Raw genomic sequence first — 17,606 nt, 5'->3', positions numbered from 1 at the left:
CAAATTTTGCGTACATCTGTTCAGCTTTTTGGACAGTAGGTGTGTCTAAAAGTGTTTTGGGACCCCCCGCCCCCTTTTTTGTCGCCCACTGCTTGACGAATATCCCTGAAACTTTCTATTTAGGAGCTGAGGTGGAAGAACACTGTTTTGGAAAATTTCGTGAAGACTCATCAAATCACCCCAAAGTTATCATGAAAAGATTTTCACAGTTTGATGAATCTTCACTACATTTTCCAAAAAAAGTTTATAGGGCAATCTGATTGGTTCAGAGGGAGTTATTTCCTGTAAGCTGAGTGGCGGGGAGGAGGAGCGCCATCTCCACAGTGAATTCTCTGCTCTCCTGTCTCATGCCGCTCCGGCACCCTCACTCATCTCACCCGTTGCCAGCTCCGCCCCCCCCCCCCCCCCCCCCTTGCGTTTCGGTGCCTCTCGATTCAAACAAGCCACTCTGTGGGACGCCTCCATATGGTGTTTTCACTGTTTTATAGTTTGAAGTGTTGCACAAATACTTTACACATTGCCTTTTAAGTTAAACCTGACTGCTCGGTGCCAAGCTACTGGAGGGTGAGCACAGGTGAATTTAGGGTAAATTAGAGATTTTTCCAGACTAGGATTGTGGTTCCTTGGATAGGGTGTATACCTCTGTCAACCTGAAAACCAATTTCTAACAATGCACATATAGATATTATAGGAAGGAAGAGCAAAGTATTTCCCCACAACATCCACAGCATCTGTCCCTCATTTCTGGAGAAACACTGCATAATCCATCCCACTTGCCTTGAAGTCAGGACTTCCTTGGAAGATTCTCTTACTAGTTCTAATGCTACTACTTTCTCAGCTAACTCTTATTTATGTATTTTAATTATATTTATTTGAGATTTTATAAAATGTGGATTAAACCCCAGAGAGGGCAACAGCATTATACAATAGTTCTGGAACCAATAAACTTTCTTCTCACCGAGACTCCAAACGCTTGAAAAGTAAACATTGTACAATATATGCAAAAATTAAAAAAAATCAAATGTCTTGTGGATGTCGTACAAATCTAGAAAAGGGTAATACTATAAATAAAGATATGTTGACAGAAACTGAGAAAGCATCTCGTAATGTAAATTATAGGTTTACTAACAGAAACAAGGACTGTGGGGTTACTCATTGGCTGGCCATAGTCTGAAATCGTAGGGGCAGACTGGAGATGTAGATTCTTCTCATATGTTACTCCTGATCTTACCTGGGTCATTGAGAAAGGACCTGCAAGATTAGATTAGAGTTTTGAATGATTTAAATATATTTTAAATAATAACTATGGAACTGTCATAAACATGGGGAGAGGAGTTGGTCTAACAGCTAGGGCGGTCGACCTTGAATCTGGGGAACTGGGTTGGAGTCTCGGCAACGACGCTGAACATCCTGTGATTCTGGGCAAATCACTTAATCTCCCGGTGCCTAACAAAAATGAATGTCTGTCCTCATGTAACGTAACTGGTGCTATGTAAAGCGCTCTGATACCCGATTCGGGTCAAGTTCGCGCTATATAAAACTCTGTAAAAAAAAAACTAGGTGCTTCGTTATGAGATGGTTTTTTTAGCAGGTGCAAAGAGTGTGAGAGATGAGGAGATTGTATTTGTGATGGAATTGCTTGCAAGAGTTTAGGGCCTAGCTTGCTGCAGGGATACAGCTAACAGACTGCCATTGCCAACGTGTGGAGGGCCCCTGAAAATGGTGGGCAACAGCATCTTAACTCCTGTGAAGGCCTATATATAAATTATTTTAGGAATGCAGCGTCAGCATGTTTGGGGGAAGATTTGTTATTCATGGTTGGTCAGATTCTGCTCCTGAGTCAACAGGTTGACTTTCCAACGTTTGTCTCTCGCCTTGTTATTACATCTCTCGCCTCGTGATTCCTACGAGAGACAAACGTTGGATAATCAACCCATAGACGCAGGAGTCGAATCCGACCAACCGTGAATAAAAAAATGTGCCCCAAACATGCTGACGCTGCATTCCGAAAATAATTTATGATCACATCAGTCCAATGAGGCAACCCTCAACAGTCCTCACAAATTGAATGGCGTCCCACTGACGATCTATGTGCTACAAGTTTGCTTACCGAAAACTCGCTGCATCACTTGAATGAGAAACTATTAACCGCTGTAGAGCACATAAGACTACATACACAAGAACATATTTTCAATCCCGTGACTCCATGCGGTATTATCCGCCCATTTACTCTTACACGGATTCCTCTATCATAACTGTGTTTGACCACTTCCTGGTCCGGAGGAGAACCCTGAAATTGATTATAGTTTTGAAACACGTTGACCCCACCCTGCTAGCAGTAGCCACTAATAGTTCATGGAATAACACTGTATACAAACAAAACCTTTATCCTGCTTTAATCATTGTGTGGTATCTGTATATGGCGTGTCTCATTCTTGAAAAACAATAACCTTTTGCGCTGCCTCGGAAATAAGGCCTGGTCTGTTGTCCCCTGTCATGTTGTGTTATTTGTAAGCATTTGTTTGCCCTTGATGTTTTCGTGAAATGTCTAAAATGTCATCATCATTATTTTTGTGTTGAATTGTATTGTGTTGTATTTTTCTCAGACATGAAGTAAATGTCAATCGTGCTCGTACTTTAAATAACTGAAATAAGAAAAGGTGGAATAAAAGCACCATAACCACTCCAAACTTTAAGGTGGTTATTCACGAATGTATCAATTACCAATGCACATCCAAACCAATTTCTATTTTTCTACCATCTGAATCTAGACCCAGGACTTTAGGTGATTGATTTTGTTTATTGTGTTATCAGACTGTACTTACCCAAAGAAGAACCATAGGATTGTACCAGGTGCAGTTCAAGTCAGACTATGTTCAGTGCAACTATGTGAACAAGTAATGTGTAGCCATCACCAGTTGTCTGAAGTGAACTATGAGCCGACTCTTATATTTCAGAAACCTGCATCACAAATTTACTCCCTCTCATGGGTGTAGATTTAGGAATTTTAGGAATTCCCAAAAATTGCCAAGAGTACTCCCAGATTCCTGCAGGTTTCCATTCAGGAGTTCATGAAAAATATTTGTTAATAACAACCATCATTTAAACAAAGTCCCTTCTGCATGCACATTTGTACACAGGATACAACAGCGCCTTTGTTTGTGTGCACTTGCACTATTTTGTTTCCTTCTATGGGATAAAAATCTTTCAATGTGTAGAACCCCATCACTAGAGTACCGCCTTTATAAGTGGTGTTCACAAACAATTTGCAGACAGTAATAGGGCTTATTCTTAAAAGAAGGCATTTCTTTATAGAGGTGTGATTTACACGTGTAAAGGGTTTTAAGAATCGGGTTTTGTGCAAAACATGGCATTAGTGAACAGACACTTAGGGACCATTCTAAGGGGCCTATTACGATTGCGGTTTTTCCGCATCCTCCGGGCCGGCGGAGGCCACCGCCGGCCCGGAGGATGTGGAAAAACCACAGCGGACCCACCAAAGACCCACCGCCACATTAGGATGGCTGGTGGGTCCTGGTTTCCGTCTGCACCTTTCCCGCCGCGGTTGGCTTACAACCACGGCGGAAAAGCACTAATATGGTGGCGGTGTCTCTCAGACACCGCCAGCCATATTAGGATGCCCCAAAAGAAATGCTTTTCCACAGCGGGTTTTCCGCTGTGGAAAAGCATACGGATCTTCACTGCGGGGGCCCGTTGCGGGCCCCCTAGGTGAAGCGGGGGTGGGGGGTGCTCATGGGGGTACCTATCGTACCCCCCTGCATTTGTAGGCAGAAAGCGGTAGGCACCGCGCGGTGCCTGCCTCTTTCTGCATACAAATGCAATGCCTGCATTTTTAACATTGCTGCGGGTGCAGCTTGAAGCCGTACCCGCCGCAATGTTAAAAATAGAGGATGTGACCGCCAGGGTGGCGGTCACATCCTAATTGCACAGGAGGGAACGCCGCAGCCCATGCGGACGTTCCCTCCTCCTCAGTGATCGTCCGTCCGCGATCATAATCGGCCCCTTAGTTCGGAGGCTTTCCGGCAGACATCGTCGGTTTTACTTCCGACTGGCTGATTACGATACAGCTGGTCGGAATTGAAAATGGGCGGTCATTCCGGCTCGCTTCTGATGGACTCAAGTAACCCGCCGGCCAGTCTGAACCGTCCCGTAATCCATGTGCACAGCTGCTTACACCATCCGGGTTTTGATGCAGGGTTTCCGGCAGGGTTTCCATGCCGGCCTTCCCGACATGGAAACCCTGTCAAAAAGCTATGTTGGGGGCCCCTAACAGGGTCCTCGTTCCCTGGCGACCTCCGGTTGGGGGTGGGAGAGCTGTTAATCCCTGCTCCTTGTGGCAGGCACCTTGAGGTTAACACAATCTCCCATTTCTCTATGGGACCTTATGTTGCGGCTGGTTTGCGGCCGTAACACAAGCTCCCATAGAGAAATGGGAGAATGCGACCGCGGTCGCATCATAATTAGGCAGTCGGGACTGCTGACCAAAGGTTGGTCGGTCCTGTTTCCGCCAAGGTGTCAGTCAGTGGAAACTCTGACTGACATCGTAATAGGCTCTTAGTTAAAGAGCTACATCCCTCATTCTTTCAGAGGTCATTTATGGGCAGAGCTAGAGGCATCAGCTTATTTTCCCGAAAAAGTGATACTATCAGATGGTCAAATATTTGAACTCTCGCTATTGCGCCTACAACAGTTTATTTTTATAATCTGGTGGTACAGCAGACAAGTCGTTTGCAAAAGGCTGACCACGCAAAAAGAGCTTCTGCCTTTACTTTTATAGAATGAGCTCTTTCTGTAATAATACTATTGTTATAAAATACTTTTTGTATTAGTTTTTACATCGTTCACAATCTTACAAGTGAGGAAAAAGCTTTACAAGACAAGTTGGTGTTGAATGTTGCGTTCAGGGAGTCAGAGGTAAAAAATTACTTAGATGGTTTCTTATAAAGATAACAGGACCAGATGTGCGAAGCCAATTAGTGATCGTAAAGCCTGCGATTCACTAAATCACAAGGTTTGCAATGCTAAATGGATTTTTAGGGAAAGATGTATGTGTTTGCGATTACCTAATAGCAAATTTTTGCCATTCGCTATTAGGTAATCGCAAACAACTGGGTACTACAGTGCGTTTTACACTCTTTGCGATTCCCAGTGGTTGCAAATTGACCTACCTCATTAATATTCATGAGGTAGGTCGAAATTTGCGATCCATTGGGAATCAATAAAATTACTGGGATGGTGGCTGCTGGGGTCAGCAGACCACCATGTCTTTGATTGCTTAGAAAGCAACATTTGTTTTTAAAATTCAGCCCGTTTTCCTTAAAGGAAAATGGAAAGCGTTTCAAAAACAAACATTGTAAGTTTTTTTTTCATTTTTTAAGAGTAGGTAGTGGTCCGTGGCACCACTTCCTGTTCTAAAAAAGATTTTACCATCATTCCCAAGGGGGAAGCGGTCCATTGGGAACCCCTCCCCATTTGCGATTGGGTTACCATCTCCTTGAAGTGGGTGGGAAAATGTGAAGGTTTTGCGACTTTATGTTGGTCGCAAAACATTCACACATACCTCTGCGAGTCGCTATTAGGAAGGGACACCCTTAACACGCCCCTTCCCAATACCGAATTGCTAACCCGTTTTGCGATTCAGTAATAGGTTACCGAATCGTAAAATATGGTTTGGTACATAGAAAAAGGCTTTTTTCCAGTCGCACACAGCGTGATACTGCGAATCGGGCCGTTTGTGACCTGAAAAAAGCTATGTACATCTGACTCTTAGTGTTTACTAAACCCATTTTGTGATTCTGTAACTGATTACCAAATTGCAAAATAGGTTTAAAAATGCATAACAAACCGACATTTGGAATGGTGGCATTTAGGGCATCCCTTCCGATTTGAACTTCAGAATGCTAATCATCAATGGTCTGCGACCACAGTTTCGGTCACAAACCATTGATAGTTTACCAATTACTCATCGTGGGTGTCTTACACACTCTCAAAAGGAGGGGGGGCTTGGGATCTCCCTCCATTTATGATTGTAAAAAAAAAGCTTATTTGGGAGTAGGCAGAGGTTCAGGGAGCCACCACCAGTTCTTAAACAAACTTTTTTTAAATACTAATTTTTTTTTCTTAAATGCAGACCTAGGCCCAGATGCATCAAGGTAAAATCCGCTCGCAAAGGGGCAGATTCTCAGAATCTGCCCCTTTGAGACCGGTATTTTTGCATTTGGGATGCATCATCCCAAATGCAAAAATCGCAAAATAAGAATTCTCTAAATTGCGATTACTTGCATTTAAGGAATCTCAAATTGAGATTCTTTAAATGCAATGCATCAAAGTGAAAAAATTAGCGATTTCGCTAATAGGAGTGGCAAATTACCATGAAGTTCAACTTCATGGTAATTTGCTAAAACTTTGAAAAATGCACTTTTGTGCATTTTTCAAAGTTTCATGTTGCGCACACACATGGCCTAAGGGCATGTGTGTGTGCAAAACACATGTGCACAGATCAATTTCAGGGCTGCAACAGGGTGTCCTTTGGACACCCCTGCACCCTTGAAATTGCATTCTCAATTTGAGATTCGCAAATTGAGAATGTCTTCCCATTCATTCCTCTGGGCCTCTAGGCCCAGAGGAATGAATTGAGAGGTATTCCTTAATTGCGAGTCGCAATTTGCGAGTCGCAATTACGGAATTTTAAGAAATCGCTACTTTTAAAGTGATTTCTTCTTGCATAGCATTTTGCTATTCCTTATTAGCGATTCCTTATTTTTCGCTAATAAGGAATCGCGAAATGGATGCTTGATGCATCTGGGGGCTAGTTCCTTAGAAGGCCACCATCAGTGCAATGGCATCCAATTGCAGATAGCTGTAATTGGCGACCTTCTTCATGAATAGTAATGAGGTTGGTCGAAATGTGCCCCACTCTGACAGGTGATTTTCCGAACCGACCTAATAGTACAAAAGTCAATTTCCAAAATTGAATCGATTTGCGACCACTTGTTTACTAATCAACTCTTTGGACTTCTGTTCCCAGAATGGAATGCCGTCAACATCTGTAAACGCTACCCTGCCGCTAGTGAACCCAAAGAAGAAGGATTTGGTCACTGCCTGGCTTTATCGAATACAATTCTAACTTACCCTGGTAGTTACATGTGACACTTTATCATGTATTTATCAATGTATCCCTGTTTTTTCTTTCAGTGAGGTGGTACTTCTGAATTTTTGTACGAGATGTGCCAGTCAACATTCATTAAATGTGTTATCATCTTTCTTATTATTATGGATAATGAATGAAGCATTTCAGATCTATACTGTCCAGGTCTTCTCATTCGTCTGTCTACACAATTTGCTGTTGCCTTTTTCAGTGATGTCATCAATTATCCATTGACATCCATTCGCACTTACTCAAGAAAGAGTGGTGTGAAGCAGACACATAAATGAAACATGATTGGACAACTTGTATTCATGCATTACATCTTGCTGTTGCCTGGGTCACTTCCTGCTTCACAAATCAGGATGAAAGGGAATGACGCCCATGGAACCTGACACAACAAAACGAGGTATGACAACTCCCGTCCCTGACTAGGAGCCACTGATGCAGAAGGTCAAAAAATACAAAGAGAGGCTCAGTGGAACCTGAAGGAAGATAAAAAAAATAGACCCAGGCTAGAACTAAGATCCTGCACTGCATCACTGCCAAGGGATTCTGCGGGAGGGATAGCTGGGGAGCTCAAAGATAGATGGCAACTGAGAGTTTTCAGGCACTGCCCACAATAAATCTTTCGACTGAAGGGAAAAAGAGCGGTAACAAGAAAACCTCAATGTCACAAATAGTTAATACTTCCAAGGTCGAGGAAATATACAATTCTGCAATTCTATGTGCAGGAAAAGAAAACCCACGAGCTAACTAGAACACGCTTGCCAGCTGTGTTTGATATCTGCGGTACACTTCCATTTTCTGACAATCTACATCCGCAGATATTGCACATACTTGCACATGCTTCCGACATTAGCCCAACACACATGAAATTCCACCCACAGGGTACGAACGCTTATGGACCAATTCACCAAACATGGGTGCAGTTAGGAGACCTTCCAGAATTGACAAAAGTTTCCATAAGCGCGTTTGCGCAGTGCGCACCTATGACAGTCTGAGGTTTCTAGGTGTACCGATAAACTTTTGTGAATTTCAATTTTACTTCACAAATGAAAACATCAATTTTCGCTCATGAAACAAATGTGTAGTAATAAGTTGCTTTTTCTTTTTTCTCCATGAGGAAAAAGATTGCGCCCCATGGAGAAAACACTAAACTCGAACTCCGAACCCTATCAATTCTGGTGATTCCTAACCCCCTGGAAAAATATTTACTGTTGCCTTCTCCAGAAGTATATTTATCAATACTCAAGAAAGTGTTAACGTAAGGGTGTGCACACAAGCACGGGGCATTCACACAAAAATGTTCATGAGAGTAAATCCTTTTGAGTGCAAAACCATACTTCGTGAATTCAAATAGACTCGTTAAAAAGCCAAACTTGCACATGCATTTAGCTGTAAGAATCGGGACTGCAACATTTGAGGAATATGCAGGACAACATGCATGTCAAATTGTAACTTCTTTGTCAAGCATAATGAAGGAGTATGGAATGATATGCTCTTGTCACATACTGTGAAATAGAAGTAGCATGGGAACTACTGATTAAGATGATATACCAGGATATGGTAGCATGAATTGACATTAGGAGTACAGGGGAGTGCAGATGTGAACAGCCACCACTGGTTCGCCACAATTGTTCTCAGTGAACTTGGTTACTATCATACCAGAATGTAGGTGCATCAACCAAAACTGGAGTAGAACCAGTGTGTTTTGGATATGCTCTAGGTACACTGAGCCAACGAGGTTATGCCTCCCACTAGTTACGGCACTGCATTGGCTGACACTCACGGAACATGCTAAATGTAAGAAACGTAGGGCCTTATTTTGACTCTGGTGAGTCGCCCACCGTCCACCAGGGTGGTCAAGGTGATCTCCTCTGTCACCCCGCCAGACTACTGCCTGCCAAATTACAAGATCCTCACCAATCTTGCGGTGATCTCTGTGTTATCAGAGTAGCTGTTAGTACTTCCACTTCTTTTAGGCAATTGTGCACTAAACTTTTTTTATTTTTCACAAACTCCAAAAGCTGGAGTTTGATTCTGAAGAAGAAAAAAAAAAAAAAACACACCCTGGTAGTTTTCTTCAAGGGTGTTCAGGTCCTTTGTTTTTTTTGTGTCCGTGACCCCAAGCTTTTCATGGCTGTCACAAACAGAAAATAATATCATACCGCCTGCTCAAAATAGGGTAGACAGTCAGATGTCCTTAATCCAACAACCCCTAATTTGTCGGGCCATCAGAGTAAGTTTTCTGATGATAGAGACAGATGGGGCTCAGAAGATTGATGGTCCACCTGACTAAGAATAGAATGGGTGGACAAGAGTTTGGTCGACAGGGTACTCCATCACAATAGAGACAGAGTACCCTGTCTGTCAAACTCTAAATCAGGCCTTCAGTGTGATCCATTAGGCATTCAATAATTTGCCCCATCCTTCATGGCAAAATGTATCTTTCCATCAAGACTCTCCAGAACTCCAATAGGTATCATTTCGCCAGCGGCTTATCCTTAAATCCAGAACAAGTTGCACTGGTTTCACTGTCTTAAGTGCAGGCTGTCATTTTCAGACTAACCTCCTTGACAATATTAGTCCCGTGCCTAAAAGGCACCTCACATTGCCCCTGCTATGCTGCCAATGATAGCAACAATACAACTACTAATCACTCTCCAACAAGTGTGAGATTGAGCCCGTCGGACGCACCGCTATCAGTCCCTCCACCCAATGCCTCCACCCTCCGCATCATAATGCGGCAAGCGGACCGCAATGTCAGATGTCGAGTGGACTGCAACTGAAGGTCGGCTGGTTGCGGTCTACCCGACATCGTAATCGGGCCCTTAGTCATTTATTACAACTACACCTTTCAAAAAGTTGTAAAGATCTACCTGTTTCTACATTTAGCAGGGGGTCTGTATCTGCCTGCAATGTCTGTAGTTTGCCTGTGAGCAAAAATAATTTCTTTAAAGGTTTTTGTAAACCCTTATTACAAAAACATTTTTTAAATGGCCACTTGTGCATGCATTAGAACGCCTAGGCTGCCATCGCCAAATGTTTTGTAATAATTTTTTACAAAACATTCAAAGATGGCCATCCTTGTGTGTGCATGTATATTTTTCAATTACATTTTACAAAAACATTTAGTGATGGCTGCTCTTGTGCATGCACTTACATGCGTGATAATTTAGTAATGAGTTGAGAGCCCATTAAAAGAATGACCGCCTGCGAGTGCGCATGTGTGCCCAGGCAAGTGTGGTCATTTTGGAATGGGTTACAAGCATGCGTGGAATTTGATACAGTTCAAGCAGCAGAGAGGACAAGGGGGCGGGAGAGCTGTCAGAACTGCCAGAGCACTACAAAGTTGAATGTAAGTAAAATACCTTAAGAAAAAATGCAAACAACGCCCTGACACTGAAAGGGGCAACTTTCTCTGTGGGTGAAAACATTGTTCTTTGGAAGACTACCATTACTCACAAAGAAAGAAAGCAATGGCTTAAGTGGGCTAACCCATTGCTCATGTTGTGTGATGTGGTGGGTAGAAGCACCATGTTAATTACAAGTGAACAGACCAATGGATGAAGAGGACTGCCTGAAATCCCTTAAATATAAGTGTGGTATATATATAGTATTTTTACTAAAAAGGTCTTAGCTAATGCCGTACAAAAAAATAAATACAATAAACTAAAGCAAACAAGATAGCTACCATTGTGTCAAGATAGAATATGAGAGGTAGTAGTAAAAGATATCAGAGTTTTTTACAGAATGTGATTTTCTAGCAAACATTAATACAGAACAACATAATCTAAAAGAAACAAAGTAGTCACTGATGCTCATACATATGGATGTTTTAAAAAACTTAACAAATTCAAAATCATAGACTATCATAGCTATAGATTACGGTCAGTTATCAAATAACCCTTTCAGTTTAAAAAAACCCACCTGTGTCATTAATTGCTCTGTCATGAAATTTAAGCATGCATTGAAATTAAATGTCAAAGAAAGGTTTCTAATTTTACTTTGTACAAATCACCCCAATATAGTCAAGTCAAGTCAAGTCAGGAGATTTATATAGCGCGCTACATACCCAGAGGGTCTCAAGGCGCTTGAAGAAGGGTGGGGAATTACTTCTCGAATATCCACGTTTTAAGTTGCTTTCTGAATGCTAGGTGGTTCTGAGTAAGGCGAAGGTGAGTGGGAAGTGAATTCCAGGTTTTAGCTGCCAGGTAGGAGAAGGATCTCCCTCCCATGGTGGTTTTGTTGATGCGAGGTACAGTGGCAAGGGCTTGGTTTGAGGATCGTAGCTGGCGGGAGGGGGTGTAGAAGGACAGTCGTGTGTTGAGGCATTCAGGTCCAATTTCGTAAAGTGCTTTGTGTGCGTGGGTTAGGAGACGGAAAGTAATCCTCTTATTGATGGGGAGCCAGTGGAGGTTTTTCAGGTGCCCAGAGATGTGTTCTTTACGCGGGATGTCTAATATGAGCCTGGCTGAAGCGTTCTGGATGCGTTGGAGTTTTTTCTGGAGTTTTGCGGTGGTACCGGCGTATAGGGTGTTTCCGTAGTCCAGGCGGCTCGTGACCAGTGCGTGGGTGACTGTTTTTCTAGTTTCGGTGGGGATCCAACGAAATGTTTTTTTGAGCATGCGAAGAATGTTGAAGCAAGATGAAGAAATGGCGTTGACTTGTCTGTTCATCGAGAGTGAGGAATCTAGGATGACTCCCAGGTTCCGAGCGTGGTCCGTCGGGATGGGTGCTTTTCCAAGGGCCTCCGGCCACTAAGAGTCATCCCAGGCGGAGGGGGAGGTACCTAGGATGAGGACTTCTGTTTTGTCTGAGTTCAGTTTCAGACGGCTGTGCTTCATCCATTCGGCTACTTCTTTCATTCCTTCATGCAGGTTGGTTTTGGCGGTGTTAGGGTCTCTGGTGAGAGATAGGATCAGTTGAGTGTCATCGGCGTAGGAGATGATGTTGAGGTTGTGTTGGCGTGCGATGGTCACGAGGGGGCTCATGTATACGTTGAAGAGGGTGGGGCTGAGTGAAGATCCTTGTGGTACGCCGCAGATGACTTCAGAGACCTCTGATTTGAGTGGTGGAAGACGGACTATCTGGGTTCTTCCAGTGAGGAACGAGGTGATCCATTCCAGTGCTTTTCCTTGGATTCCGACGTTTTTGAGGCGCTGTAGAAGGGTGCTATGACAGACTGTGTCGAAGGCAGCGGAGAGGTCGAGGAGGATGAGGGCGACTGTGTCTCCATTGTCCAGTAGAGTTCGAATGTGGTCTGTTGCTGCGATGAGGGCGGTTTCAGTGCTGTGTTCGGCTCGGAAGCCGGATTGTGAGGAGTCGAGGGATTTGTTGGTTTCGAGGAAGGCGGCGAGCTGGTTGTTGACCGCTTTCTCGATGACTTTGGCCGGGAATGGAAGGAGCGAGATAGGGCGGTAGTTTTTGAGTTCGGTGGGGTCAGCTGTGGGTTTCTTCAGAAGGGCGCTGAGTTTGGCGTGTTTCCAACTTTCCAGGAAGGTTGCGGAGTTGAGGGAGCAATTGATGACGTCTCGGAGGTGTGGTGCTATAATGGAGTCTGCTTTGTTAAAGATGTGGTGAGGGCATGGGTCTGTGGGGATCCTGAGTGGATAGAGTTCATCAGATGGATGGTGTCTTCAGTGGAGATAGGGTTCCAGTCATTGAGGGTGTTCAAGGGGGGTGGGGGACCTGCAGAGGGTTGGGTTGGTTGGTCTTCGGGTCGGTTGTCGAAGCTGTTGTGGATGTCTGCAATTTTGTTGTGGAAGAATGAGGCTAGGGAGTCGCAGAGGGCTTGAGAGGGGGTGATGTCGTTGGAGTTGGCTGAGGGGTTGGTAAATTCCTTGACGATGTTGAATAATTCCTTGCTGTTGTGGGCGTTGCTATCTAGTCTGTCCTTGAAAGCGGCTTTCTTGGCATTCCGGATCAGTTGGTGGTGTATGCGGGTGGCGTTTTTGAAGGCGTCTTTGGTGCTGGTGTTTGGGTCTTTTTTCCAGGCTTTCTCAAGGGAGCGACAGAGTTTCTTGGATTTCTTAAGATCATCGTTGAACCAGGAGGCCTTCTTGCTGCCTAGTTTGATTTGTCGTTTTTTCAGTGGTGCTAGGATGTCGGCACTGTTGGATAACCATTGGGTGAAGTTATTGGCTGCTTGGTCGGGGTTTGAGGAGTGGGCGGGGGGGTATTGAAGAAGCGATGAGGAGATCTGGTCGATGGTGACTTTGTTCCAGTTTCTTCGCAGAGTGGGTTGGGGATGGTTGTTGAATGTGGACTTGTTGTAGGTAAAGGGAACGCAGCTGTGGTCAGTCCAGAGGAGAGCTGTGGTGTGGCTGAAGGAGACATGTTTGCTGGAGGTGAAGATAGGGTCGAGTGTGTGACCTGTGATGTGGGTGGGGGTAGTGACAAGTTGTTTAAGTCCGAGGTTGGCGAGGTTGTCCAAGAGGGAGATGGTGTTGCGGTCGTTGTTCTTTTCAAGGTGAAAGTTGAGGTCTCCCAAAAGGATGTAATCCTCGGAGGGGAGCGCGTGTGGAGTGATGAAGTCCGTGATGTCTTCACTAAATTGTGCGCGGGGTCCTGGTGGCCTGTAGAAGAGGGTGCCTCTGAGTGTGGTCTTGGGGTCGATGTGGATCTGGAAGTGAAGGTGTTGAGTGTTGGCGAGATTGACGTCTGAGCCGGTTGAGATGCGGATGGATTTCTTATGGACGATAGCGATGCCTCCTCCTGTTTGGTCGGTCCGGTCCTTGCGGATGATTTTATAGCCTTCCGGGATGGCAATGGTGATGTCTGGGGCTGAGGAGGCGTTCATCCATGTTTCTGTTAGGAAGGCGACGTCCGGAGAGATGGTGTCTAGTAGATTCCAGAGGTCGATGGCGTGCCTGTGGACTGAGCGGGTGTTGAGCAGGATGCATTTTAGGTGGTTGGGGTCGGATATCTGTTGTGTGTTCGTAGATGAGGAGTTGTTCTTGGTGCCGTCGAACTTGCAGGAGTTGCAAGAGAAGGGTCCATGGGTGTGTCCAGGAGCGGCTTGGACGCAGTTGGAGGAACGGCCGGGGTTAAGGGCTAGGAGAGTGGTGGCATCATAAGTAATGCGGGAGGGGTGGGTGGTACGGGGGCCAGGGGGTTTGGCGCTGGGCACGGTCCAGGCGCGGACGGGCGTAGACGGGCTTACCTTTGGCGCACCTTCGGCGTGGCCGTAGCGCGTGGACGCTGCGCGTTGGGACATCAGTCTTAAATGGAAGGTGGAGGGGGAGGGGCGGGGAGGGACAGCTGGGAGGCCGAGGGCGGGGTGTATGTCCGAGCAGGGAGGCGCCACAACAAACGTGATGAAGCAAATGGCTGCTAGCAGAGTAGCAGACTAACCAGGTAGGAATGGGCAGTACTACTGAAAGCAATGCGAGGCACAAACTTAAGATGCAGGCGCTACGGTGTCAGAGCACTAGAGGTGGCACAGTTACAAAATATGAGCAATGCGAGGCACAAACAATTGATTAATGCAGGCGCTGCGATGCCAGAGCGCTACAAGCAGCACAGTTACAGCTAATCAGCAATGCGAGGCACAAATCAGTCTGCAGCCCAAGCGCTACGATACCACTGCAGGCGGGTGAGGAGCTGCGTGGGGGAGCGGCCGTCTCAGGAGGAATCCGGACGGTCACAGAGTAGATGGCGGAGGGTCGGGGCAGAACACTCAGTGGGGGGGAGGGACAGCTGGGAGGCCGAGGGCGGGGTGTATGTCCGAGCAGGGAGGCGCCACAACAAACGTGATGAAGCAAATGGCTGCTAGCAGAGTAGCAGACTAACCAGGTAGGAATGGGTAGTACTACTGAAAGCAATGCGAGGCACAAACTTAAGATGCAGGCGCTACGGTGTCAGAGCACTAGAGGTGGCACAGTTACAAAATATGAGCAATGCGAGGCACAAACAATTGATTAATGCAGGCGCTGCGATGCCAGAGCGCTACAAGCAGCACAGTTACAGCTAATCAGCAATGCTTGAGACATTTAGGGCCAGATGTATGACCTGCAAAACAGTGCCTCGCAAATTGCGACTCATTTGCGACTCGCAATTTGTGACCACCATGTCTGGGACTGCTTTTGAATAAAGCAGTTTTTTTTTCAAATGCAGCCCGTTTTCCTTAAAGGAAAACAGGATGCAGTGTAGGTGCCATGTGAGCCATGAAAACACCCACCACTTCTGAAAGGTGTGTCGACGGGTCTTTCAGCCTAAGATATGCATGAAGGTGTGTCCAATAGTCCTGAACTGCCCTGTCCACGTGTAGGCTCCCAGAACCCCCTTAATGGGCAAGGCCAAAGTTAGAGAGCACAAATTTATACAAGGGTTGCTGGACTCTGGAAATAGGTGGTGCTGTAAAATCTAATTTACGCAGGGTTCTCCTCCTATTTCTCTACTTGATACTGCTGGTATTTTCATTCTGTGAGTTGAGAATTACAAACTGGTTTCTCACTGCATGTGTTTGTTTCCTTAATGCGGCCGACATTAGTGCTTAAGTTGAGCCGGTGCATTCAGTGCTCAGCACCAGCACCTAATCCCTGGCAGCGGCGCTTATAGCACCAATTAAGGACACACTCCTTTAGAAAGCACATGGTTTCCTGCCCCCGAATTACAGGATGTTGAGGCACACCGAGACTTGAACCTGATTCCCCAGCTGCAAAATTGGCAGTTCTAGCCATTGGGTAGGGTGATCAGATCTTGAGAACCAAAAACTGGGACATTTGGGAAAAATAGAAGAAGGACTACACTTTTTCATCCACGGAATGGCTCAGAATGACAGCTGCCATCAACATAGGATCACAGAAGATGCATTAAGAAACTAAATAAAATGTAATTTCTACAACCAAAATCATACCGATTGATTAAAATGCTTACTTATAACAGTTGCTAACTAGCAAAGCTTTAGAACACCCAAAAAAGAGCCTCTCACTGTTTTCAGTCAACATCCTCTAAAAACTGGGACATGAGCCACAATTGCCAAAATCTGCAGGGACAGCTGGTGGAAAACTGGGACTTTCCGGGCAAATTTGGGACGTCTGGTCACCCTACATTAGGCCAAGTCCTCTCCAGAATAATAAGTGCCGGCGCTATAGTCAAGAGACGGTTTCCACCAGCACATTTCCCCTGTTAACACTGCCTCCTAAGGAGAGCCCCGGCACTTTTTATTTTACAAATTACCCACTGAAGTAAATTCTGCCTGCTTATGATATACACCAGGGATACCCAGAGGCACTCTGTGAAGCAGTGAACTGTGCCTTCTTGCAGAAGGAGTCTGACTCTCAGTGAGCTTCTCTAGCCTGTCTGATGGCAAAAGGCAGTCTGTAGTGGAAGTGACCGCTTGTGACTAACGTGTATGAGCTTTCATTGATGGTACATGCTAGAACTGTTACTCAGAAACTCTATATTTTTGAAGTGAACGACCCATTTGTCGTTTTAGTACCCTTTTAATCATTACATACTTTTTCATTTTACTAAACGGTTTTAGTAGCTTTGCAGAGTGTTTTCATGATCAAGTATTGTGTTGGCACTGCTGATCCCTACTGTACATTCTCCTTAGTAGTTTTCTGTCTCAGTTCCGCACTACTAAGGGGTAGACAAGGTTTTGTTAGAGTAACAGTGTTTGCCTGACCCAGGGCTAGGGTAACCTGGTGGCTGGAGAATTTTCACCACCAAACAACCCGCCTTCTGACTTTAGGGTGTAGCAGTACAGTGAGGGGGACACGTGGTGATCCCTACAAAGCCACTAACTGCTAGACTGCAGGATGGCATTTTAGCTAACCTTGAACTTTTGGGCAATTAACAGCTATGACCAGACAGACCGGATTAGAGAGGGCATTTGCCCCACATAATTAAATGGCTTCTACAAGAGAATTTTTCTTAGAGGCTGCCAATTAGAGGACTCAGATCTGCAGTTCAACTTTGCACAAGCAAACCACACTACAACTTATGGTGCCTGCAATGCTGTTCTCTTAACCGGATCTTTCCTCAGCTTCTGTGCAATAGGCCAGTTAGTGTTTTTAGCGTGTGGGCAACGCAAGTTATGGCGAGTGTTGTGTTCTGTGAATATCGGTGCTTTTTCACATTTGAGCAAGAACCAAAACTTGGTTGTTAACTGAGATGTATTTAATACATGTAATTGTTTGTTAATAACTTTCTTAGTATTCCACCTTAATATCAACAGCAGTGTATTGCGTCAAAAATATCGAGGACCAAAATATTGACAAGGTACACATAGGTAATTATAGATTCACTTTATAAAGGAAAGTAAACCTATACTTACTTATATGCGCTTACTATCTCGATATCTTGGTCCTCGATATTTTTGACACGATATTCTAGTGCCACAATATTTTTGCTGAGGATATATTTCGACATAACCCCACTTTCTTTTTTCAAATAACGTGAACAGCAGTATCGCGGAATTATGTCATCT

General features: G+C 44.9%; 1 protein-coding gene across 1 annotated transcript in view; it reads right to left on the bottom strand.

Annotated features, from left to right (window-relative positions):
• The window catches only part of SPATA17 (spermatogenesis associated 17), an 895,854-nt gene that overhangs the window by 561,188 nt on the left and 317,060 nt on the right, over window positions 1-17,606 (bottom strand). The gene's annotated exons all lie outside the window — the stretch shown is intronic.

The sequence above is a fragment of the Lissotriton vulgaris genome, chromosome 6, assembly GCF_964263255.1.
Source record: "Lissotriton vulgaris chromosome 6, aLisVul1.2, whole genome shotgun sequence".
Classification (NCBI taxonomy): Eukaryota; Metazoa; Chordata; class Amphibia; order Caudata; family Salamandridae; genus Lissotriton; species Lissotriton vulgaris.
Note: the sequence above shows the minus strand (reverse complement) of the source record. Positions and strands in the feature narration are given on the sequence as shown.